The 25,385-nt window shown below is 35.2% G+C and overlaps 1 pseudogene; it reads right to left on the bottom strand.

The window, feature by feature from the left end:
* Window positions 1-13,594: 13,594 nt before the first annotated feature.
* Window positions 13,595-24,480, bottom strand: LOC124374337 (annotated as a pseudogene).
* Between the last annotated feature and the right edge of the window lie 905 nt (window positions 24,481-25,385).

Here is a 25,385-nt window from a genome sequence, read left to right as displayed (position 1 = left end):
GCTGTGGCTAGATGAGCCAGCTGTGTTTTTAACTTATAAGGCATGTGAGTGGTTTTACCTCGTGTGTATACATTGTGATTGTATCTGTATCACATTGCCTTTAGTAAAAGTGCACTAGTAAGGATATTGATAATATTAATAAAGTGCTTTAATTAATTGTGAAAATGAAACGTTCTAAATTGATTTCGTGAACTAGCTGAACAAAAATGAAGTGTTGGAAATTAACAATCATAATGAAACTATGTGAAAGGAACCTAACCAAACATGATACAAATCTAACCAATCAGTTGTTTATAAACAGTGGTGAAGCAACTAGGTTAAGTTCATCTTGTTCAATTCCAGGTAATAATTGTAGTTTACAATGTAGGCCTAAGGACCTGAACCAATCTTCTACTTCCTCAGAATCTGATTCTGACTTAGTATACAACTCAGATGCAGATCCAGGATGCTTACCTAAAAAAACGGATAATAATTGCTAAAGTACTGAGAAAATATTTAAAACTACAGAGTACCAGACCCTGTACTAAAAAGAAAGTTTGACGATGAATCTAGGCCTACGCCTATGACTACTGGCAATATTGTTATTAGGCCGACCCAAATTGAAAATGATATTGCTTTACCAAATGCTTTATCTTGCCCTGTGGTTACATTACATGAAGCAAATGGTGATGTGGCTGATCCTGAAATAAATATCATTACTATCGCTGATACTCCCTGAAACTGAACCATTAAAAAAGAAACCAAGAAAAAGATTGAGCAAACCTCACCCAGAAACCTAGAAAGTTAACGTAAAATAAATCCAATAGAAAACTAGGCCTACCGTACAAAGCCAAAAAAAGGAAAAAGTATGCCACCTAAAATCCCTAAGCCCATTGATTGCTCACAGTGTGTTTTCCAATGTACGTCCAAGTTCAGCGAAAAATATCCGTAAGGAAATTTGTGCAGAATTTACATCAAGTTCATTCGAGCAACAAACAAATTTAATTTTGTCCCTTGTTACAAAAATCTGTAGTTGAAAGAAAAAGAAAACGAGATGATGACTCTAAAAAAACCAGGCAAAATGTTCAGCTATTTTCTATTTCTTTGTCAAAGAGGGTGAAAAAGTTAGGGTATGTAAACAGTTTTTTTAAAAACCCTTTCAATTAGTAGGCCCTAACGCTCCTCTGAAAACAGCATTTTCTATGCAATCTGAATTAACTGGTAATTATAAAGGCCTCTGATAACAGAGGTCGTAAAGAAACCTCCGAACAAGACTTCTCAATTGGAAATAAAATCAAAGGCTCATATTGAAACTTTCACTACAATGGAGAGCCATTATTGTCGCAAAGACACCAAAAAAATAAAGTACCTTGATTCATTGCTTTCCATAAGTAAGATGTATGAACTTTTTCAGTGAACGGTACAAAGATGAAGAAAACGTGCAAAAAGAGAATGTGTACAGAAAACTGTTTTGTACAGAATACAACCTTAATTTTTTTTCATTGTTTCCAAAGACAGGTGTCTCATATGTCTGAACTATAAGAGTGCTACAGACGATGAAAAGAAACTGCTCCAAGCTTCGTATAAACGAACACATTATCAGGAAAAACGAAGCGAACGACAGCAAAATTATGATAAAAAAACCTGAAGATCAAGCTTTCGTTACTGCGAGTTTTGACTTGCAAAAGGTTCTACAAATTCCTGTTTCAAATGCTGGTCCTGTGTACTATAGTAGAAAAACTGTGTGTATACAAGCTAACAGTGTATGAAGCAGCACCACCTAACAAAGCCTATTGTTTTTGTTGGAGTGAAAATAACGGTAAGAGAGGTAGTTGTGAGATCGGAACTTGTCTTCTACACAGTGGTTCAAAACATTACCTGCACATGTTAAGGAAGTTTTCTCTGTATTCTGATACACGTGGAGGTCAAAAATAGGAATCAGTTTGTAGCAGCTCTATTATTTTACGTAGTAAAATATTTCCAATTTGATGTCATTGAGCACAAGTTTTTAAAGAAGGGGCATACGAAAATGGAAGTGGACTCAATGCTCAGTGCAATAGAGCATGCACAACAAAATGTTTCTATAATGTGTATGAGAGATTGGTTAACCGTGTTTGCTATGGCCAGATCTAACAGGCATACTCACAAAAGGAAGAAGCCAACAAAAGACGGGTATTTAATTTAACAAAAGAACTTCAGTTTAGCAACTTTATTGATTTAAAAGATGTAGCAAAAAAACACTATTGAAAATAGAAACTACTGACTCAAATGAAAAAAAAACTGTAAAACTGGCTGAAAATAAAACGTTTACGGTATGAAAAAGCGAACCTGGAACTGTGCTATTCAGTTATAACTGTAAGGGAGACAGTTATCAAAGAACTACGCGTGGTGGAAAACAAACCAGGACGACCAGTAAAGCAGTGCGATCTTAAGAATCTCTATTCTGGACAGCTTTCTATCTCAGAAGCAGAGAAGAAGGATTTGCTGAAGTTATGTAAGTCAAAATGTAACAGAGCACCATTCTTGGATACAAAAAGTGGACATATTCTGGACCCAAGAACACTGTGGACAAAACTCCAGAGCCAACTCACCAAGGAGTACTTTTTTGAGTAAGATCAAGAAAATTCTTATGCCTAAGATGTATACAGTCTACCTACTACGCCATACCTGTTAATTGTCAGCAAATAGTAAACTTTTATTTATACAACTAGGTGTTTTTATTTTTGTCTAAAATAAAGTTTAACTTAATCAGCTCCGTTGTCATTATTGAGTAATGTGCTTAAAACCCCATTTTCGTAGTGGTAAAACAACCCAAGTCACGTATAACTATTTTTCTTTTTTTTTTAAAGCAGGTAAACAAAATAATATTTTGGTTTAAAAACTAAATTACTTAAGGTAGTTTTAATTTCACTACTAGTTGCTTTGTTCCTTTTCTTATTAACATCAACAGTGATTTTACAGGGAAATTCTAATGTTTGTTTTTCGCTCTACTGAAAAATTTAAAAACTAAGCACTTGGGTGATTTTACCAGGAAACCCCTCGATTTTTGTTTATTCACTGTAAATATTACATTCATAGTTAATTTATAACATATGATTGTTTATTCAGGACTAAAGATACTTTTATATCGATTGACAGTCTATGATTTGAGATGCGAATATTAGGTATCGATGATTACATTCTTTCAATATATAAAAAACCGGGTCGTACCCTACCCAAAAAGGGTAAATTAATAAATTTAAGAATATTTGTTAACCTAAAACTTACTTGGTTTTATGACAGTTAAGACCATTCTGTCCCTCCAAACCTGTAGTCCTTCAAAGTCTTTACCCGAGTATGACAGTAAATATCGGATTGGCTCTGCAAGACCGATAAGAGTAAAGTACGAGAGTTTAATCTTTGATTCGCCAGCCATTACAGTGAATATTTCACCACCTCCGGAATGAAGTCAACCCTGACACTGACACTAGTGAATGCGCGATTACGAGATGTTACAATCGAAACGTTTTCGATTGTTTGGACCTCTCGAGACATTTCGATTGTTGATTCCATTAACGAGAGGTTCTTACCGAGAGGTTTTTTGCCCGAGATGTTCCTAGCGATTGTTTCATTGCGACACGACATCTCTTCTCGTACCGGGCATTCGAAGTGTTTGACGAAATGTTGAAAACGAAATGTTTGATTCCATGATCCCATAACTTTGTTTTTGCGATTACACCATACACGCTTGACGAGAGGTTCCAACCGAGAGGTTTCTAGCGATTGTTTCGTTTACGTGTACGATCTATTTCCATTCTTTAACTAGGCAATAGATAATTCTAAGGGAGATATGTTTTTGCCGATCGACAGAAGGATTTAACTGAAATATAAATTAATTCAGTTACTTTTTTTACTGAACTTGACTTCCGAGTTTATTTAATGAATTATTATATTAGCAGCTACATTTAACATTATACTACATTAAACGCTTATTCACGTTACAATAATGACGTATGAACGGTAAAACATCCAAAAAAAATAACATGGTACAAAATAAAAACATTTTAATATTTTAAAATAATAACCAAGAAAAAGCTATTTATTATAATTCAAGATAATATACTCAATCTTAATGCTTGAAGAATTATAAATTTACATTTTGACTAGACACTATAAAGTTAAACTATAAAGTAGAGAGTGGTGCAAACCAATATATAGAACGTAAATATGAAAAATAGTTTGAGAAAGGCTCGTGAAAAGTAAACAATAACAAATTGGCTTAACGAATGCAACAATCGAGAGAAACCTTTCGATTGTAAAGAACCTCTCTCGTCTAAGCAATCGAAACAATCGTTAAGCAGAAACCTCTCGAGAAGGAACATTTCGATTGTATTAACCCTCTCGCAATCGCGCATCACTAACTGACACACAGACCGTGGAAATGGAACGAAGAAAATATAGTCGTCGAATCACACGATAATCAGTATACGTCACAGCCAGCCTAGAGAACCACTTGTTCAAGGTTACATCGTTACAGCTGACGAGCTCTTGCCCCGCCTACCTCCTCATCTATTTATATTTTATCTACTCGGTTCTCTCTGCTAGCTTTACTACCGCGTTAGTAATATTATTTACATACATATTGATGTTTGTTGTTGTTACACTACCATATGACTTTAATTATGTATCAGCATATTATCATGGAACCACGATAGTTATTTCCAATCCTTAATTAAGGAATAAGATTCAATTTAACTAAAATTAAATTAAATTGTCTTTTTTATAGTTTTTCTAATCGTACACTACCTACTAGCTTTACTGTTTAAATAATAATATCTACCACGCACTTGGAAGGTGGCTCTTCTCCAGAAAAAGGAGGAGGTACTGTATAATGTTTCATCTGCCGGTTGTACGAACCACTGTATTATTACAATTTTTTCTGGGACTGAAAATTTTAACCATTTTCGGTCTGTACATTATTTAAAGAAAGGTGTGTATAAGAAATAATCAATTATACTCTTCAGTATAGAACTCACATCTATCCCTACAATCTTCATGGAAAGAACAATATATGAATATAAGCCTTCGTTATTTACAAAATGTTCATCAGGTAAGTACTCTAATCTGTTAAATGTTTGGATGAGAGTTACAGTAGTGCTTTTAAGCAAAGGTGAAATTGTGCTGCTCTCCAGTTCATTTTACTATTTAGTCTTTTGAAGACTATTTGGTAGTAGCTTAAGCAGGGGAGGAGCTCGACTCTTGTTCCGCCTCCCACTAGAAATCGAGAACCTAGAGAGCTGAAAACTGATTAAACAGTTGTTCTGAAATGTTACGTCTAAGAGGACAATTGGGGGTGAACAAATAGTCAACGGACCATCCAATCTTCCACCACAACACTGGTAACATGGATATCATTTTGCTGAAATTTTGGATAACTCATTATGTCTTATAGTCTTCTTAAAAGACTAGCACTCCCACCGTAAGCAATGTTATCCGGATGGTTGTCAGTTTGATAATAAGGTACCCATGTGTTTGACTTAATGGGGCATGAGCATATCAAGTTGGTTTAAAAACCGTTGAATATTTGATTGAAATTCAGATTTTCTTCTATCTTCGTTCTATAGGATGTTACCACGAGAACATACGATAGGGATGATGCAGGTGTTACAGTATCTGTATCCTGAACCTTATACATACTGATTTAAGGCTTGGAAAAATGTATCAGTCTTGACATTTTTTGGTGTTGGAGTAGGTGCTTTCTTTGTACTTGGTTTTAGAGGAGGGAAAGATTTATTTTTATGTCCTTATATACATATAGTATCCTTTTTAATTTGCTGGGTACTTATCACCATATGGTATGCATTTGGGAGGAGCATTCGTAGATTTATTATAACTAGTAGTATCACGATAAAAACCACATTTTACACAACGGTTTGAATGCCAACAGTAAGACTCGGTATGCCCATAGCCAGTAGCGTAGCCAGAAATTTCGTTTCGGGGGGGGCCCGAAACCGGGGGATCCGGGGGACGTTTTGTGTGTGTTATTTTGCCAATGAATTCACTGGTAAAAGGTAAATACCAAAAATATGGAGCTTTAGTAACTACGCCTTATAGAAAGTGGAAAGATGTAATAGGAAAATTAAACTCTCACAGCAACTCTAGTACCACAAATTTTCTTGTATAGCCACAGAAAACTTTACGAAGTTCGATTCTGGCCGAGTAGAAGGCACCAAATTTCACTGGATAAGAAAGAAAAAGAACAAAACAGAGCATAACTCAAGCGTATAATCGACACAACTATATTCTGTGGAGAAAATGAAATACCCCTTTGCGGAAATTGGGCCACTGACGGCCGAGAACCCTTTAGAAAAGGAGGACAATTTTCGAGCGTTGCTCGAGTACAGATCAAACTATCGGTCGGAAAATGCACCGGAAAAACTCTACTGATTAAAGTTCGGCTACTTTGGATTTCACTGATTGAGGTATTTATGATGAGTTATAATGGCGATTTTTTATCATTACACTGTAGACGAGTATACAATTATCGGAAAAAAATCACTTTTGGCCGGAAATAAAATACACCTGAAAAACTCTAATGATTAGAACTTCAACTACTTCGGACTTCGGTTATTGAGGTAAACGTGGTATTTTTTATTGAGTTAGGACGACGATTTTTTGTTATCATTAAACTGTACTCGACTACCTATATAATTATCAAGAAAAAAAAATCACTTCCGGTCGGTAAATACCGAAGAAAAGCTCTCTACTGATTCAAGTTTTGACGATTTTGAATTTCACTTGGTTGAGCGTTTGAGATAAAAGTAGTACTTATAATAATGTTAGGACATTGATTTTGGGTATTAATTCAACGCTGACTAATAAATATATAATTATCGAGAAAACAAAACAAAAATAATCACTTCCAATACTAAGGAAAATTAAATAATACCTCAGTCAGTGAAATCCAAAGTAGTCGGAACTTCTTATCAGTAGAGTTTTTCCAGTGTATTATTCCGACCGGAAGTGATTTTTTTTCAATTTTTCTTCTATAATTATATAGGTATTAGTCGGCGTTCAGTTGATACATAAAATCAATGTTCTAACATAATTCTAAGTACCACTTTTATCTCAACGACTCAACCAGTGAATTCCAAAATCGTCAAAATCTGAATCAGTAGAGCTTTTCCTCGGTATTTTGCGACCGGAAGTGATTTAATTGTTTTTTTTTTCTCGATACATATATATATATTTAGTCGGCGTTGAATTAATACCTAAAATCACCGTCCTAACATAATTCTAAGTACCACTTTTACCTTAACCACTTAACCAGTGAAATCCAAAATCGTCAAAACTTGAATCCGTAGAGAGAGAGCTTTTCTTCGGTATTTACCGACCGGAAGTGATTTTTTGTTCTCTATAATTATATAGGTACAGTGTACAGTTTAATGATAACAAAAATCGTCGTCCTAACTCAATCGAAAACACAACGTTTACCTCAATCACTGAAGTCCAAATTAGTTGAAGTTCTAATCAGTAGGGGTTTTCAAGTGTATTTTCCGACCGAAAGTGATTTTTTATATTTTTTTCGACAATTATATATACACGTTTACAGTTTAATGACACCTAAAATCAACGTCGTAACTTAATTCTAAGCAGTCATTTTACGTCCCTAAGACGAATTTGAACGAAGTGGTCGCTAATTTAAACTGGCCGCCGTGTTACGGTTCAGGTTACTTTGCGACGTCACGTGAGCGCGCCCTATAGAAATACCGTGATTACACTACACTAACCGAAAGGCCGAGCCCAAAAGTATCGTTTGATACTTTATGATTTAACGAAAGGACAATTATATTTTTAACAATGGTCACTTCAATAAATTTAAATCAATCAATTGAATGTTTGTAGACAAGAGTAATGATAACTCTTCTTTTTTCTCCTGCTCCATGCTTTATTTTTAATGTCTTAAAATTTCGGGGGGGGTCCGGACCCCCCCCCCATTCGCTACGCCACTGCCATAGCTTTGGTACTTTTTACATTGTACGGTTTAAATCATTACGTTTTATGTGGAGGTTTAAGTACAATTTTGGCATTCAGTAGGAATTAGATGTTGAAAATGTCCCTTGTTAGTAGGCGCAGGCTTTAATCGATAAATCATATAGATACAGGGGCCTTAGATCTTGCACCTCTTAGATTCGACATATTTCTAGCAGTATGACCATAAGCTTTTATAGCTGTTTTTTATTTCCTGTGTCTCAGTAAAGAGGTTTTAAAGAACGCATGTTTTAAAGAACGACCCTATATGCCCTTTTTTCTTGATTTGGTAAGTATGAAAACTCACCTTAAATCTCAGTTTTAAGTGTCTAACGAGAACACGGTAACTTATCAGTTATCACAGTTTTAATTTATAGTCTGTCCCCTAATAATACAATTGTTTTGTATTCTTTTTATTGGAAATTTTTAGGACAATTATAGGAGGAAACCTTACTTCCGCAGATTTAGGATACTACGTTTCTTTCTATTTGAAATTTATTTCAACATCTACTGCATGTTTCGTACTGTTTAGTACTGCAAAACTATTTTGCAAGATGACATTATCAGACACTGCACAAGATTTTTTGACGTTCGATTCATTACCTGAAGGCAAATGTCTGTTATTTACATCAGTTGCCAACAAGTTTGGTTTTGGACGTCCTCTTCGTTTTAAACAAGAAAATGTTTTCTAAGCGTTTCATGATATGTCGCAATAGCACAATAACTAATCGCACACACTTGTAAGTAAACTTTTTTTAAAGTATAACAGGCAACAGTAAACTTAATTTTAAAGATAAATGGATGAGTATCTTCTTACATTATAACTTCTACTCGTATCTATATTCTTATTGGTTTGCATTGTTCAGATTTTACACTCCATTCCGCAGATGATCGGGGTATGTCGGTGGTGGTCGGAATTGATCGGCCTTTCAACCCCACTCTTGCTCCGAGCCCGCTGATCAGACCTGTAAAGCGCACCCTGAGACCCTCGTTAGAAGCTTCTCGTTATTAGCATAGGCGTCAACATTTGTACGCACGAGCCCCCAACATTGTAAAAAGAATATAATACATAAATATTTTTGTGGCTGAGAAACTCAAATAAAATAAGCCTCTGCCACTAATCATAAATCTTTAGTGTAAATCATAAACTTAGTCTTCATATAGTATGAGTCATTTATAAGCGCGAGAATGGATGACCTCGCCCACTTTTCATTTTTTGACTTGGTGAAGGTTGGTCATCCTGTACACTCCGCAGCCAATGTGAACGTGACCTTGACAATAGAGCCATGTTGCAGGGCAAACTACCCCTTTCTTTCCCAATCCGTCAGTTCAGTTTTCATCATGGTGTCACCTGTCATCCGCTGAAGTTCATGCCAATAATATCTTGTATGTGCTAACACGATTGAAGTTTCGTCTGATTTTATTAAGATTTGAAATCTTCTTGTATGTTACCATGTCCAAATAATCCTCTGTACTATCATCTTTAATAAGAGTATTACATCAAGTTGCAAGTGTAAAAAAGATAATCATTTAACTGGTAGTAACCCTGGCGGCAGTTTTGAACGATGAGTCGGCATCTTGTTCACAGAAATATCCTGATGTTCATTTCGAGAAGGAGAGTAGAGTCCTTATTTGGATTGTACAAACTGCAGGTATTTCGAAAGGTCCATTTCAGCCCGTTGATTGCTTTAAGGGTAGGCAAAGTTCAATCTAAATCGAGACAATGTATAGAAAGCTGGCACAAGGAATTTTCTGGGCGGAATATAGCCATATTGCAGGTGCTGCATTTTGTTATCCATGCAGATTGTCTTGTCGCCATAAGACTGGGTACGGGGAGGAGCCATTTACCAAATTGGGTATGCAAAAGTGGAAAAAGGCGCTAGAAACATTTATAAAAAGTGAAATACACCGTAAGGCAAATCAGTTTCTAAATGAATACAGGAAACCAGGAATGAGTGTAGTAGATGCGCTATCCTCAGTTTTATACCAAAAAGGTTAGACTAATAGGAAATATTTAAAATGTATACTTAAAGCAATCACATTCCTTAGAAAAACAGACTTTTGCTTACGGAGGACACGATGAAAGTCTTAATTCATTCAACAATGACAATATTTTAGAACTGCTTGAACTAAGATCTAAACTCATAAAATGAAGAAATTCAAACTCTAATGAAATCAGCAGTTTCACTCATACAAAAGTGCTCAGGTACAAAACAAGATAATAGAATGCATAGCAAATAAATGCTTCGTGGAATTGTGTAAGAAGTGAGAGAGGCTTTGGTCTACTCAGTAATTTTGCGATGAAACAACAGACATTTTATCCCGTAAACAACTAAGCATTTCTTAAAGTAGACGGGAGAATTTAAATAAAAGAAAGGTGTTTAGGCTTTGTTGATCTTGCAGATACTACTGGTGAAAACTTGGATCATATTATTAAAACGTATCTGCAACAGTTGGGCATAGTCATAAATAAAATGCATGGCCAGGCATATGACGGCGCTAGTAATATGAGCGGAAAATTTTAAAGGTGTTGCTGCTAGGTTTCAAGAAGAAGATCCTAGAGCTTTGTACACTCACTGCCATATCCATTTGCTCGATCTGGCTGCTATGAGATTTTGTGAAGAAATAAGACAACTTCGGAATTGCTTATCCACTGTAAATAATCTGTACAATATACCTAATTATACAGCAGATTTTCTATTTTTGAATCTATACGTAAGCAAAGTGGAGAAACAAAAATTAAAAGACTGGTGAGCTTTTCCCGAACTAGATGGACTGTTATTTATTTACAGTTACTTAATAGATAAATTGTTTTTATTCCCGTCATTATCTTAAGAGTGTGAACTTGCGAAATATACAATCCTCCGACTTTAAATGAAAAGAAAACAGAATGCTTTTCAGCATTATTAGATTTTAGTTTTTATATACAAAATAATAAACTCTTAATAAATTAATTCATTCAGTGCATATGCATATACAGCTGCTTATATATTTGTATACGTTTTTTATAAGTTTACGACAACCTATTACCACTAAAACATATTGAATACAACCTAACCTAATATCACAAAACAATGATAGCCACACGTCCACCATCTAGGTAAAAGATGAGTGACTGCAGCTTTCAAACACTATTTGGGTTATACCCAAAGTCCTTCTCTACCATTGGTTCGTAACGACACCGACGAAATGTTTGAATTGTGTTAACAGAACACTTTTTAAACAAACGAGAATGTACCGAAATTTAAGTTGATGATTTCACTATGATTGTATTTGTAATGTATAGAATAAAATAAAGTCTTCGAAGTGTAGTTTTATAAATAAATAAATATATATATATATATATATATATATATATATATATATATATATATATATAGATTTAGATCCATTAAAAAATATTAGTTTTTAGTTTAAATACTAACTTTTTACTTGCACTCAAAAAGTAAGTGACGACAGTGCTGCTATCTTGTGGAGAGCGACAGAAAACTATCCTATTGCTTGCCTGGTGGTCAGAGGTAGAACTAACTTTATTGTCAAGCCTGTGTTTCTCGCCGAGTCACCGTAGATTCGTGAAAGAGAAGGAGTTCCTTCCTCAGCGATGGGGTAATCGACGAAATGGTATATACCAAACTTCCGGCTCGATTATTTGATATAATCTATTATTTCGTTTATGTGACGTAGTGGATTAGTGGGATTGTGTGTTCAATTAATTTGATCCCTCAATAAACATAACTATCAAATTCAGTTTTTGTGTCATAATTCGTTTATGGCATTTCAAAACAAAATAATATCCTATTCTACATTAGTTACAGGCTGTAATACAAAACACACTATTTCTGTTGTTGTCTAAATCTTATGCTGAAAAATTATTGTTTCCTTTTAAGTTACAGTTGGAGCATTATAATATATTCCGCAAGTTCACACTCTTGAGATATTGATGGAATCAAATCAAAACAATAATCTACTAAATTAATAGCTATAAATAAATATATTATATCGGTCCATCTAGTGTATCGGGCTGTTCCCTCTAGTTTGAGTATGCCAAACAATCCCAAGTTCAATGTGTTGTGTTTGCAGATAGCTTAGGTCTCACTGTTTTCTGCCAGTAATATCTAAAACTCTAAACCCAAGCTGATAACCGAGTGGTGCAATGCAAGGACATAGCCACCGGGGGGGGGGGGGGTTCAAGGGGTCCGAAACCCCCCAATTTTCAATTTTTTAATTTACTTTGGTAAAAGATTATTATTATTTAAATCATTCAGTAATAACTGACATGCACTGCTGAAATATCGTTCATAAACAAATAAAACGGGTCAAGAACTTTTTAAGGCACAAAATGGGGCCTTAATATGGGAAAATATTATTTGTCTGGACCCTCCCCCCCCAAATTTGCAATAACTTTTTTGCAGTAAATGATTATTGTTATTTAAATAATTCAGTATGTGAATTATTTGACATGTGCATTTACACTGTTAACGAATTTTATTGTATGTTTTATGCTAGTCATTCGCTTTTAGTATTTACTGACAATTTTCCATGCAATCACTTGTTTCAGACAAACAATTCATTATTACTGGTATTATGTTACGCTGTTGATTTTACCTTGTTTCCCAATCAAGTATAATATATACAGGTTGTCCCGTAACTCTCTGGACAAAGGTATACTACGTTACTGCTCAGGTCAAGACAAGCATACTCGTATTTAACCATATGAACATGGGTCCCCGATGCTTAGTTCCACATCTGTCCGTCTGGTAACTTATGTTTTTATTAAAAATGAACATCTCAAATACCAATAAATTAAATAATACCAAATTAAAATGTTTATGATAACAAGGTCAAGTACTGAAAAATATATCATAAAAGTATCTGTTGGTATTTTCAAAATGGCGGCCATAAGAAATTTTAAACTTTGAATACCTTACAAACCAGCAGTTTTTCTCAAGAACAACAAGAATAATAGGTTTTAGAGGTTTTTAATCACAAATATAATGGCACGAAAATTATTTAAATCGAATAATAAATTATTCTAAATTTTACTCCAATGTTTATGATAACAACAAGTACTGAAAATATATCATGAAATTATCTTCAGTATTTTCAAAATGGTGGCCATTAAAACTTTTAAGCTTTGAATATCTTAAGAATCTGTAAATTTTCTCAAGTATTACAAGAATAACAGTTTTTTAGAGAATTTCATCACAAATATAATAACACCAAAAGTATTTAAATCAAATATTAAATAGCTGATTTAGAGCAGGTTTACTGTTGACAAGACATGGCCCACATTGAGAGCTGCCGTTTACTCAGTTTGTATTGTGGGCTATTCGCTGAGAACCTCAATGTGGGCACAAGTTCAAATTGTGTGGCATACTTTACATCAAATCTGTTTATCACGTTCAAGTATGGATGTTTTATGCAAATGAAACCATTTTATTAAAGTTGACAACAGTAAAACGACTTTCACACATAACGTAGCTATGGTGGGCAGGGTTGATTTTAACACTTTTACTTATGTATATTATGCACATTTCGGATTCAGAGAATTCGTCATCAGGTATAATAGGTTAAGGTAAATGCATTTAATTTATGAAGAATTTTATTAAAACATTACTTATTCCATATAAAATTGATTATCATTAGAATTATTAAATTTATTTTTCAGGTGGTGACACTCCAATTATTTTTTTGGGGATTAAACCCAACTCTTCTTTAAAGGTCAAATCGTCCGGAGGGCGCTTGTCGACCCAGGCCTTGATGGCGGGCAAGCGCGAAGATCTTCTCCTTCAGAGCTTTCATGTTCGGGTAGCCATCTGTTATTTCAGTGCCTAACAGATAGTTCAGGCAGTCGCTAAGGGCACCGTAGTACAGGTCAGCCCATGAAAACTGTGGAAAGCGTAAGAAATTAGTTGTTTTCACAAACTATTGCATAAAGTATGGTATAAACAAGTTTAAAACCTTTGAATATATTTGAGGCGAATTAATTTTCTGTACGGTGTCCACAATTTTAAAAGGTAATGGATGGTTATATTTCAACTACTTAAGCATTGCAGAGTAAACCCGACAGGATGTGGAATTCAAAAGTCATCTACATACATGTTTGTTATATACTTGTTAGTGTTTTTAAGGTTCGAAGATGGCACTTAGGGTATACAATGTGTTAATAAGTACAATATAACATTTTTATTCTTTTATTTTGTTACATATATGCTACTCATAGTAACAATATGAGTGATTACGGGTTACTACCATAATGTCCCGACTCAACTAAACCTTGTCTCGAAAATTACATAGCCTCACATTAGATAAATTCATTACCCAAAATCTTGACAAGCGACATGTCAGGTTTATGGCCATTTACATGTATGCAAAATTATCAACTCGATTAGCGTACGGTGTATGCCAAAGATAAAACGTTATTTAAAATTTCAAGTTATAATACGTTTTATACTCACACATATAAAACATCAGTTAAGGTTCGGGATAGCGATCATTTAAAATAATTAAATACTGTATCAATAACAACTCAGCTTTTGAGGATCGTTCAGCAAAACTGAAAAAGGTGTTTACAATTTTCAGGTAATTTACAACACTTTTGATGTTATAAGTCACTCTGTACAGATACGCAGTGAAGTTTTTATTTTAAGGAAGAGGCAAGAAAATTCATGTATGCACACAGGTGACCCGCCTGTAGTTTAGGGCTCTCACGAAAGACGTAAACTACCCCCTAAAACCTCTTCTTTTGCGTCAGGATCCTAACCTGGAAACCGACAGCCACTTACTTCAGGTTAAGTCTGATTTTAAACCTAAACCCTCAGGGCTCGCGCCGATCTGGCCTTCGAAGAGCTAGGTCTAGACCGTGTGACGATCTAGATCAGCCTCCTTTGCGGGGAGGATGTTCTGGACGAGGTGCGACGAACAGGCCCAGATTTCTGACCCTCCAGCATTATTTCCGAGGTTACCGACAAAGCACCAACAGGGCGTTTCCTAACGCAAGCAGCGGAAGAAAGTGTGCTCCACGTGTCGGGAACGCCCGAGAAGTAGATTCAGTCCGGTGACCCTGTTTGGCCATATGTAAAAGATAAACCTGGAAGTACCAAGTCCACTTGGAGGTAGTAGTCCACCTCACCATTTCACCCAAGGTTGGACCTGCGGGATAAGACTTGCAGACCATCGCATCGTCCCCGAAATTCATGTTCCCACATCTCCCGCCAGTTCCGATAGGTGCGAGCACGTTTTTCCTTTTTAAAGCGGTGGTCACCACGTCGCTGGTAGATCCCTTCATGTCTCCTGCTAAGAGCTTGTGTAGGACTCCAGCGACCAACAGGACTGCTGGCCCAGAGGTCGTGCGATACGCTGAAGCGATTCTGAGTTCTTCTGGACGCTGAACTGGTGCGGCCTCATAGCGCTACAGCTCATAGCGGCCACAGCTCACAGCGCCACAACAAATGGTTCAAACTTATTAAATAATAACTTTGGAGGGGGACACTTGATATAGGGGAAATACGGAGGCAGACAAACCATCCCAACCAACGTCACGGCGCATGTAGTGGATAATTCAATGACATTGCAGTCGCATTTTAGTTATCTCTATACATAAGTTTGTTTTACTTCTTGATTACATATAATATCATTACTATTGCAGTTAAAAACTGCACATATCAATTAGCAGCCCAATTCTTTTAGTAATAGATTGTTTTTCTAAAGAAGATCGGTTTTGACTTTCTTCATGTGTGGTTTGGGTGGAAAACACAGACTCGTTGGTGTTGCGCGCCAGGCGAAGATCCCACGAGCTACGAACTAAGTTGGCTGCTCGCTCTCACGCATTCCAATCTCTTTATCTGCTCATCTTCCGGTCCCGATCTACGTTTTATTTCCTGGCCACATCGGCTGATGACTCGATACACCTAGTTCCTAAATAGTCCTTAATATTTTGGGCACTTGTTTTCCAACAACCATTCCCTTTTGAAGTTCTTGATCAATATACGGTAGCCTATACGTACAACAAAATTATAATGGAAATTAATTTGTACGATTTTTTAATAGCTTGTAACCCAATTCAGATTCCAGATGTTGAAGTTCACACTAAAAATACTTAATGGGAAGCCACATTGTGTAGTATACGGTTTAACACTGCTTTTCTCCACTGATACCTTTGGTACAATAAAAAATGAAAATTGTTACACCGCTTTCAAGACAAATTAAAGATTTTGAAAGCATTTTAAAAACTAGAACACATCCATGCCATAAATTGTTTACTATAATTTGTTTTTCTACAGGATATACCTGACGGAACCGTGAACCGAAGACCTCTCTTACATGCTAAACATCTTATTTCAAACTTCTACCACATTAAAGTAGTCTATACACCTATATCACATTGGAATAATCTTTTACCGATTAGGTTGTATTCACACATGTATTCGAGTAAAAGAAAAATATTTTGTATATTATTTTGGATTATGATAACCAAAAACAGTTTTGTTTAAAATTTAAGGTTTCTTCTCGTTAACTTATCATTATTCCTTATTATTATTTTGCATTTTGTGTATGTCTTTTGAAGAACGACATACAAAGAAATCAGGAAGAACCTTACAAAATCGGTTATCAGTTATTATTTTGAGAGATTTAATAAATACCACTGTATGATATTACACGTTCTGCATGTGAATACTGATAGGATTTATACTCATTAGGACATTTTATTTGTTTATAAATCAACCAGCTGTTACACGCGGCCGTTTCCTACTTTTTCAAAGCACTTATGATGTTTGAATGTTGAATTTAGAGCTGCAATTCACAATCCTTTTATACCAGTGTCTGGTATTTGACGCTGTCTCAAACTTGAGTCCTGCCAGAGATCCGAAGAAAGTCGGCGACGAAGAAGCTCAAAACGAAGCTTTAACACCTTTTACATCATCAGAGACACCTCCGAATAGATGGAGTGGTGTTCTCATTATCTCATCATATGCACAACTGAGTGCACTACGATGATCTGATACGGTCTCTAAGCACAGTGGAGCAACCGAGTTTTATACACATAACGTAAATATGGTGGGAAGGGTTGGTTAAATTTGTATTATGAATTTCATTCTGACTTTCTGACTATCTTTGGATCCCTTCAGAGGAATGAGGTACTAGGAGTCAAGCCTGAGACAGTGTCAGATAACAGAAGCTGCAATAAAAGGTGAACAGAGGCTATATTTAACATTCAAATTCAATACATCTTTCCTACCCCAGCTATGTTATGTGTAGAAAACTGTTTGCTCCAAGTTCCGTCCATTTCAGGTTACTATTGTAGAGTTTTCCCCGATCAAGAAAATATATACTAACAAAAAACCAAACTTTCAATCAATACAGAGCGTCTTCTTTCGACTCTTTCAATTTTTTTTCGATCTATGATTCTTAAAGGCGAAATTTTTATAGCTAGCCTCTATTTTCCGATGAAGAAAATAATTATATCTTACAATGTGACTTAAAAGTTACTGCGGCCTTATTTACAGTTACACTATTGGATTATGCTGTTGCACTTACAAAAAAAATCATCCCATTTGTTGGTTTTTGGAATCCAACTAAGTGATTTTGATGTTTTCAACTTATCAAGAAAAATTTATAAGGGGTAGAGTGTTGCTCCCCTTCCTTTTCTTTAGCTACAATAAAAATGCCATACACAATGTCAAGAGAGTTTAACCATATTCGATTAGCTTATGTGCAAACATGCACTGCTTTGTGCAATAAGGGAGTTTTTTATAACAGTGTTTAAATAGTATTTTCATTGCATTACATGGTTTTATCGATTATTGGTGCAATCTAAACTTAAAATTAGATAATAACTTCGTTTTTGAAATCTGCATTATACTACTGATCAAGCACTTTAAAATAGTTTTAATACTTTCTGAAATTTAAATATGAACAAATGTTTCTGCCTCTTTGACGAAGTTCAGGTGAAAGTATTAACAGCTGTTAAGTACAAATAAATATATTTAAAAAATAAGTACACTGTATAAATAAAAAAATACTTCTTCTTAAATTTAAAAAAAATTTAAATTGGATCGTATTGTAAATCTAAAACCATTCTCGAATCTACCTGAAGACACACAAACAATATCATTAAAATTGGTTCATGCGCTTAGCAGGGGTTCAGTGACGCACAAAAGAATTTATATATATATATATATATATATATATAATATATTATATATATATATATATATATATGTGTGTGTGTTGTGTGTGTGGTGTGTGTGTGTGTGTGTGTGTGTGTATAATTATAATTAAAATAATAATAATACAAATTAATACAACCAATAATTATGTGTATATTTATATATATATAGTATATCTAGAATATATACCGCGGCATTTCTAGAATTGGGCAACCCAAGATTTTGCAAGATGTGCACCCACAACGTACAAGTAAGGAAAGTCAGTAATAAATGCTGCAGGAATCATATATATATATATATATACAGATATATATATATATATATATATATATATATATATACAGATATATTTATATGATTTCTGCAGCATTTATTACTGACTTTCCTTACTTGTACGTGTGGGTGCACATCTTGCAAAATCTTGGGTGCCCAATTCTAGAAATGCCCGCGTTTCGGCCCGACCAGCCTCTGTGCCGTCAGCGTGGCTAAACGAGCACCTATCTATCCTATATTTTAAAAACTAAATAAAAGATGAAATGTTGTTTGGACACACAAATAAAACAGCTAGATGTTTAAATTAAACCTGTATTTTTACAGGTACAATAATGGCACATTCAATTGAAGAAAATTGCCGGACTGATCAGCTTGGCGAACTGAACTAAAGTCAACTCCGTATCCTGTTCAATGAGAAGGCTCTACATATTTTAGGAAGCCTATGAATAAATAAAAAAGAATCAACTAAGTACACGGATCCTTTCTTGAAACCTTTTCAAGAACGTAAATTTCTTATAAGTAACAGAGAGTAAAAATATATTCTCTTTTAGGAATTATAATATTTTCTAAACTGTAAAATTAGATATCTAGAGGTTTTGTATGGTATTATTTAGTTTTTTTAGTACTATCTACATCAATACTCATTAATAACAAAAGTCACTAATACACGACTAGCGCCGACAACGAAAGCGATGAGAACTATGTTAAGACTATTACAAATTACCCGTTATAAGAGATGACAGGTAGGCGTTCATGGCCATTACTCGCTGTCTCTCTCACCGGAAAAGCGCGGGAAGTGAGGAAATGATAGTGTCTGTGTGTGTGTGTGTATATATATATATATATATATATATATATATATATATATATATATATATATATATATATATATAAAAAATATTCTAGGCTACTACGCTTAAGAATAGACCGCTAGCAGGGTGAGATAAGAATTAATAAATTTTGTTGTTTTCTCTCGATTTTTGTCATGTCTTTTTAGTTAAGTAAACTTGTTTTAATCTATATGCATAAATCTGGTGATCTGCACATTATGTTTCCCATGAATATAAGTATTTTTTGTTATTACTAAAATACATACAATATTACATGAGTATTGTTAATGTTAGTATGTACTAATACAAGTTCAGGTCTAGTACACTAAATAGGTATCTGATACGTCCATTAAAACAATAACTGTATTCTGTTTCAAATACGCATGTCATTCACGAAGAATTTAAAACAATCTGATCATTTAAAAAAGGTATAGGAACATAATAAAATTTGTTTTAAAACTAAAATCAAAAAGTATTCACATAGCCCCACACGTAGTTCAAAATATATCATGATAACAACAATTATGCATGTACGAGTGTGAGGACTAATTATTAAAGCGATTACAATTCAATATACAACATGCAAATTCAACAATGACATAAAGCTGATGCGTACAGAAAATAAAAAACCACAATCAATTCGTGATAATTAATACCTGTTCTACTATTATTTCAATTAACAATAATAATCTATTTTTAAACATTATAAATACAGATATACACACAAAGGATAATTAATGAATACAGCGTGATTACCACATAAATAGGTTTTAAAATACCGGTTCAAACAATAGAAACAATTTTCTTGGTTGTATCACGGGAATTATAACTTTGGGAGGTTGGTACAGGGAAGGCGGGTTACCCCTCCAGCGGGTGTTTCCCCCACTCTCAAATCTGTGGCGCTATGAGCTGTGGCGCTGTGAGCACTCCGGCCAAATCTGTGGCGCTATGAGCTGTGGCGCTGTGAGCATGGACCCGATTATTTATTCGGTTGTGTTGGGCGCTGTGAGCACTCCGGCCAAATCTGTGGCGCTATGAGTTGTGGCGCTGTGAGCAAATTCACGTTGGTGTGACGCTGTGAGCAAATTCACGTTGTGGCGCTGTGAGCAAATTCACGTTGTGGCGCTGTGAGCTTAGGCACTTATGAGCCACCACCCGCTGAACTTGTCCAAGCCGAATCCATTACGCTTTCAGCGTATCTGCCCCACACCTCAGTTTGTACAGGAGAACGGTCTGGACTGCAGTGAAGGTCTTATAGCAAAAGTAATGTAAGGAAATGTTTTTATTTTACCAGGCGAAGTTGGGGGAAGGAGTACGATGGTGTGTTGAAGTGAAATCTAGATAATAAGAAGTCAAGCTTTTTTGCTGCGATGAATTCCCAAAATAGAGACAAACAAAGAAGCCGACAAAAGGTGGTCCAGGCTCATAGGAAATCGCTGGTATTATTGTCATAAAAATCGACATAACCGAGTAAAATTACACGCACAATACCGGAAACTTGGATATTTGGAAACTATTTTACCTGTGTATTTGCAATACTATTAGGAAATATTTATATAATCAAGTTTAATAATGGTACAGTATGTGATATGTTTCTTGGTTGTTGTTAAAATAATGTTATCTTGCTCATTTATTAGGTACTATAGTAGGCTTGTTTTAATTACAATGGACTCTATTGCTAGAGTGAAAATATATATTTTTTCTCGTAACTTATTGAATCAGAAATAACATATAACAAATATACAAAAATCAGCCTACCTTTCCGTTGGCCAAATAACCATTGTTCTTTGCTACATGGTCATCAAGTTTTTTCATGTAAAATGGCACAATCTCGTTGAAGGTAGGCCCTTTCAGTGCTTCTTTCCCTTGCTACGTCCATTTCGTAGTGGTATTTCACCAATTCTAGTAACAAAATACATATAAAGAGTTGATTTTGATACATATAACTATTAAATTTGAAGGCAGTTGAAACCATTAATTTATAATATTGTTGTTTCTATGACAGTGACATTTAAATTAAGTATATAAACCGATTTAAGGAATAAAGGCCAAATCAGTAGTTTTCAAGAGAGTATAAACACTTAGCTATAGCTTAGTTATGAGCTATTTTTTTCTCCTCTCCCCAAAGTCACGCCTCCATGGCGACGCTCCCCGTGGAGTGAAATAGCGGTGACGGGTCTGAGTGGAGTACTGGGGCAAAACGTTCTTACATCGCGTTCGGTGGAATTTTTTTAAAGCCGGGATCCCCATGCCAAGTGCCTGGCGCTCTAGCCACTATAATAGGTAAATCAGTTTGGTAGTGGATCGGTTGGTAGTGTACACGGAGCGTGGCGTTTTTTACAGGTGGCGAGAGCACTCTGTTAGAGATATTAGGAACTACGATGGCTTGACCAGCTGTTTTTCTCTACTGGTTGCACTCCAGTGGAAATATTGGGAACTACAACAGTGGCGAATACTGTATGAATTAGCCACTTCCAATTATTCTCCGTGGCCTATTTGCTAGATCGTCAGACACGTAAGCACGAGGATCCAGGTTCAAATCCCGGCCGATACCACAACTTTTTTGTCTCAGTAACCATTCGGTAAGAGTACCGCCATGACGGGTGGACGTGAATTGGGAAGAAGAAAAGGGTAAGCTCTCGGGCCGATCAGAGACTCGGTCTATACTCTCGGGGATACTACTCAAACCATTTGCAAATATTTATTTCGATTCCTCCCCGGGAATCGAACCAGTGAGGTCTTAAGAAGAAGAAAGAAACTTTATTTCTCACAAAAGAAACCTAGTAAAAAAAAAGTAAAAAAAGATCTCCGGCCTCTACCTTAGACGCTACTTTACCTCTACGCTAAATGTATAAGTTATTCAAGCTTACAAACCCCACTCATAATGGCATCCTATAGCATTAATTGATATTTCACTATCCAACATAAAAATGAAATAATATTATTAACATACGAGTGTAGGCTATGTACTACATGCCCAACAATTACATCAATTTCTGATGAAATGCTAATAAAACCTTAGAATAATACTTCATACAACACCTTTCACAAACTGTATTAATTACATATCAGATAAATAATGTACACAGGACGTAGAAAATGCTGGATCCAGTGGATTTATTTCAGTTAGTTCTGAGATCTGACGCTAGGGATGCGCCACCACATAAAGCTGAGCTACTTCACCTCCTCACTCCACAGATGGCAAGTCCTAGCGCTCACTATTGCCGTGCCCTCAATTTATAGCATTGGCTGTGTTATCTCTTGTGTAACTAATACAATCAAAGACTACACTGGTTAACATTAAAAAAGTAATGCAGTGCCCTATGTCAGGTAATGTTTTAATATCGCTTAGGTGATATTTTAATTATTACTTATTAATTAGGATTAATAGGATTTAAATAATACGGCACATGTTCACAACACAATGTATTCTTCTAAGCATCTTCTTAAATCTATTCTTACGTGGAGCTGTGTGCCATTACAATACTGGTACAACTGCCACATTCATATCAATATAGATATGTAATATATAAAATATACACCATATTAACCAATATGTAACATCCTCCTTTTTTAATAAAAATGATAAAACAGCACAAACAGATTAAAGTTAATATAATTATGAAAATGGATGTTACCAAAAAACTTTCAAACAAAAGTTATCTCTAAACAAAGTCATTCAAATGAGCAGGCTTTCTGATAGCCCGACCACATCTAGTTGTTTGGTTTTGCACTGGCCTATCAGGAACAACATTAGGTCTTTAACAACATTTTTTATATTGGTTATCATTTGGCCTACCCACATCATTTTCTACAAGTTTTTCCATACGCAGGACAATTAGCCCTAGTATGCTCAGTTCCACATTTTTAGACACTTATACGTTTGTCCTTTATTAAAATCTTGACGAGCTCCTTGACCTCTTGATTGGTCGCTTAGTTTTTGGTTTGGACCTAAAATTATTGTTTTTAGGCCTATCATTAGTGAAATACTTAGGTCTTATATAACCTTTCTCTTCTTGATTGCATGCAAGCCTACGCTATCTGCAGTACCTAGGCCTACCTTGCCCTTGAATCACCTGTGCTTGCTGCCTACTCAGTTCAGCAGCTCGACACTGATTCAACGCCTTAGACAAAGTTAAATCGCTTTCTCTAAGTAGAGCTTCCTGTAACTGTTTGTCGCTAATACCAATCACTACCCTATCTCTTATTAGAGTGTCTTCGTCTTCTTGAAAATCGCAAGGTTTGGCTAGAGCTTTCAATGACGTAACGTAATGATCTATAAGTTCATTTTCTTGTTGTATTCTACTAAAAAATTTATACCTACAGTACACAACATTCTTCTTAGGATTGAAGTATGCATCATAGAGTTCGATCACTTTTTTGAAAGTATCTGCTTCGTCTTGTTTAAATGTATTATAAATTTCCATATCTGCATCCCCTATGCAATGTAAAAGCATTGCTACTTTAACCTTGTCTTCTTTTCCATCATTGCCTGATGCATCAAGGAGGAAATTTTCCAAACTTTTGTTTAAACAGAGCCCAATTGTTTGCTACGTTTTCATCAATCACTAACCCTCAAGGTTGTTTTAAAATCCATTTTTAGGTTATAATTTCAATCTATTAACATTACTTAAAAACAAGGTTATCGCGATTATTACTTCACGACACTACTTTTACAGTATTCACACCTGACATCATGTTTAATATCAACTTGGGTGATATTTTAATTATTACTTATTAATTAGGATTTAATAGGATTGAAATAATACGGCACATGTTCACAACACAATGTATTCTTCTAAGCATCTTCTTCAATCTATCTTTGTATCTTACGTGGAGCTGTGTGCCATCACAATACTGGTACACTGCCACATTTCATATCAATATAGATATGTACTATATAAAAATATACAACATATTACCAATATGTAACAGGTTAAAAGGACGTAAAAGAAACATCTGATAACGTTTACTTAAAATAACTTTGTAAGATTCAATGAAAATACGTCTGGGCTAATACGACTTTTTTATTTACAAACTGTTATAGTTAATTTAATTATGAGCAAAACAGCAAAAATCATGGCTATATGCATGACAGTCGCTTGGATGGGTGACCCGCTGAGCGACCCTGTCCTTGCAAACAGCCCGCCTGCCTGGCCATTGGTGGTGGTTTGGAAGTCCACATTTAAGCCGTTGTTGATCTCCAGCTTAAGTGTCATCGAGGGATTCTTATTCCATAACGTCGCCTGGTAAAATAAGAATGTAACACGACATTCTATTGCCAAAATTTAGTTTAGTGTGTGGCAAGTCATATCACCACATTTTCTTGCGCATGTTTAATCTTATGTGTTCAATCCTCGACGGTTATTTTATCGACATTTCATAATAATACAGCAAGTTAATATTGTTCCCCACATAGTTTTAAGTAAATAAAATTCTCTACGTTGACTACTGACGTGTTGGTGTGGCAACGTCGCGCGGACTTGTCCCATTCTATTGATCGCCGCTAACGACACTCTTTCGTGACACCTACAGTAGAGATAACCTCCGTCCCATTGAGTTGAAGGCGGTATACATGCACAGTCATTAAGTTTAATTATGATAGTCAAAGTTTGTTCAGGCTTCTAATATGGATTTTTCCATTAGTTTTTTAATATTATACTCTCGCATTAGTTCGTAGGTTTAATACTTTCAGTTAAACTTAAAAATACCTTCCAGTATGTTTTTAAAATATGATTTATTCCAAAAGAGAATAGAAACATTATACTCTCGCATTAAGTTCGTAGGTTTAATACTTTTAGTTTAAACTTAAAATACCTTCCAGTATGTTTTAAAATATGATTTATTCCAAAAGAGAATAGAAAAAACATCCCCTATACTCTCCCGCATTAGTATCGTAGGTATTTAATACCCTTTATAGGTTAAACTCCAAAATACCTTCCCCTATAGTATGCTTCCTAAAATGAAAATCCCATGAATTAATATTCCAACAAGCTGTGAACCCCCGCTACGAACCATCCCTCCCATACCTCTCGCATTCAGTTCGCCCCAGGTTTTATTACTTTTAGTTATAAACTATAAAATACCTTCCAGTTATAGTTTAAAATATGATTTATTCCAAAAG

The sequence above is a fragment of the Homalodisca vitripennis genome, unplaced genomic scaffold (assembly GCF_021130785.1).
Source record: "Homalodisca vitripennis isolate AUS2020 unplaced genomic scaffold, UT_GWSS_2.1 ScUCBcl_7980;HRSCAF=15897, whole genome shotgun sequence".
NCBI lineage: Eukaryota > Metazoa > Arthropoda > Insecta > Hemiptera > Cicadellidae > Homalodisca > Homalodisca vitripennis.
This window is presented reverse-complemented; position numbering and strand designations above follow the sequence as displayed.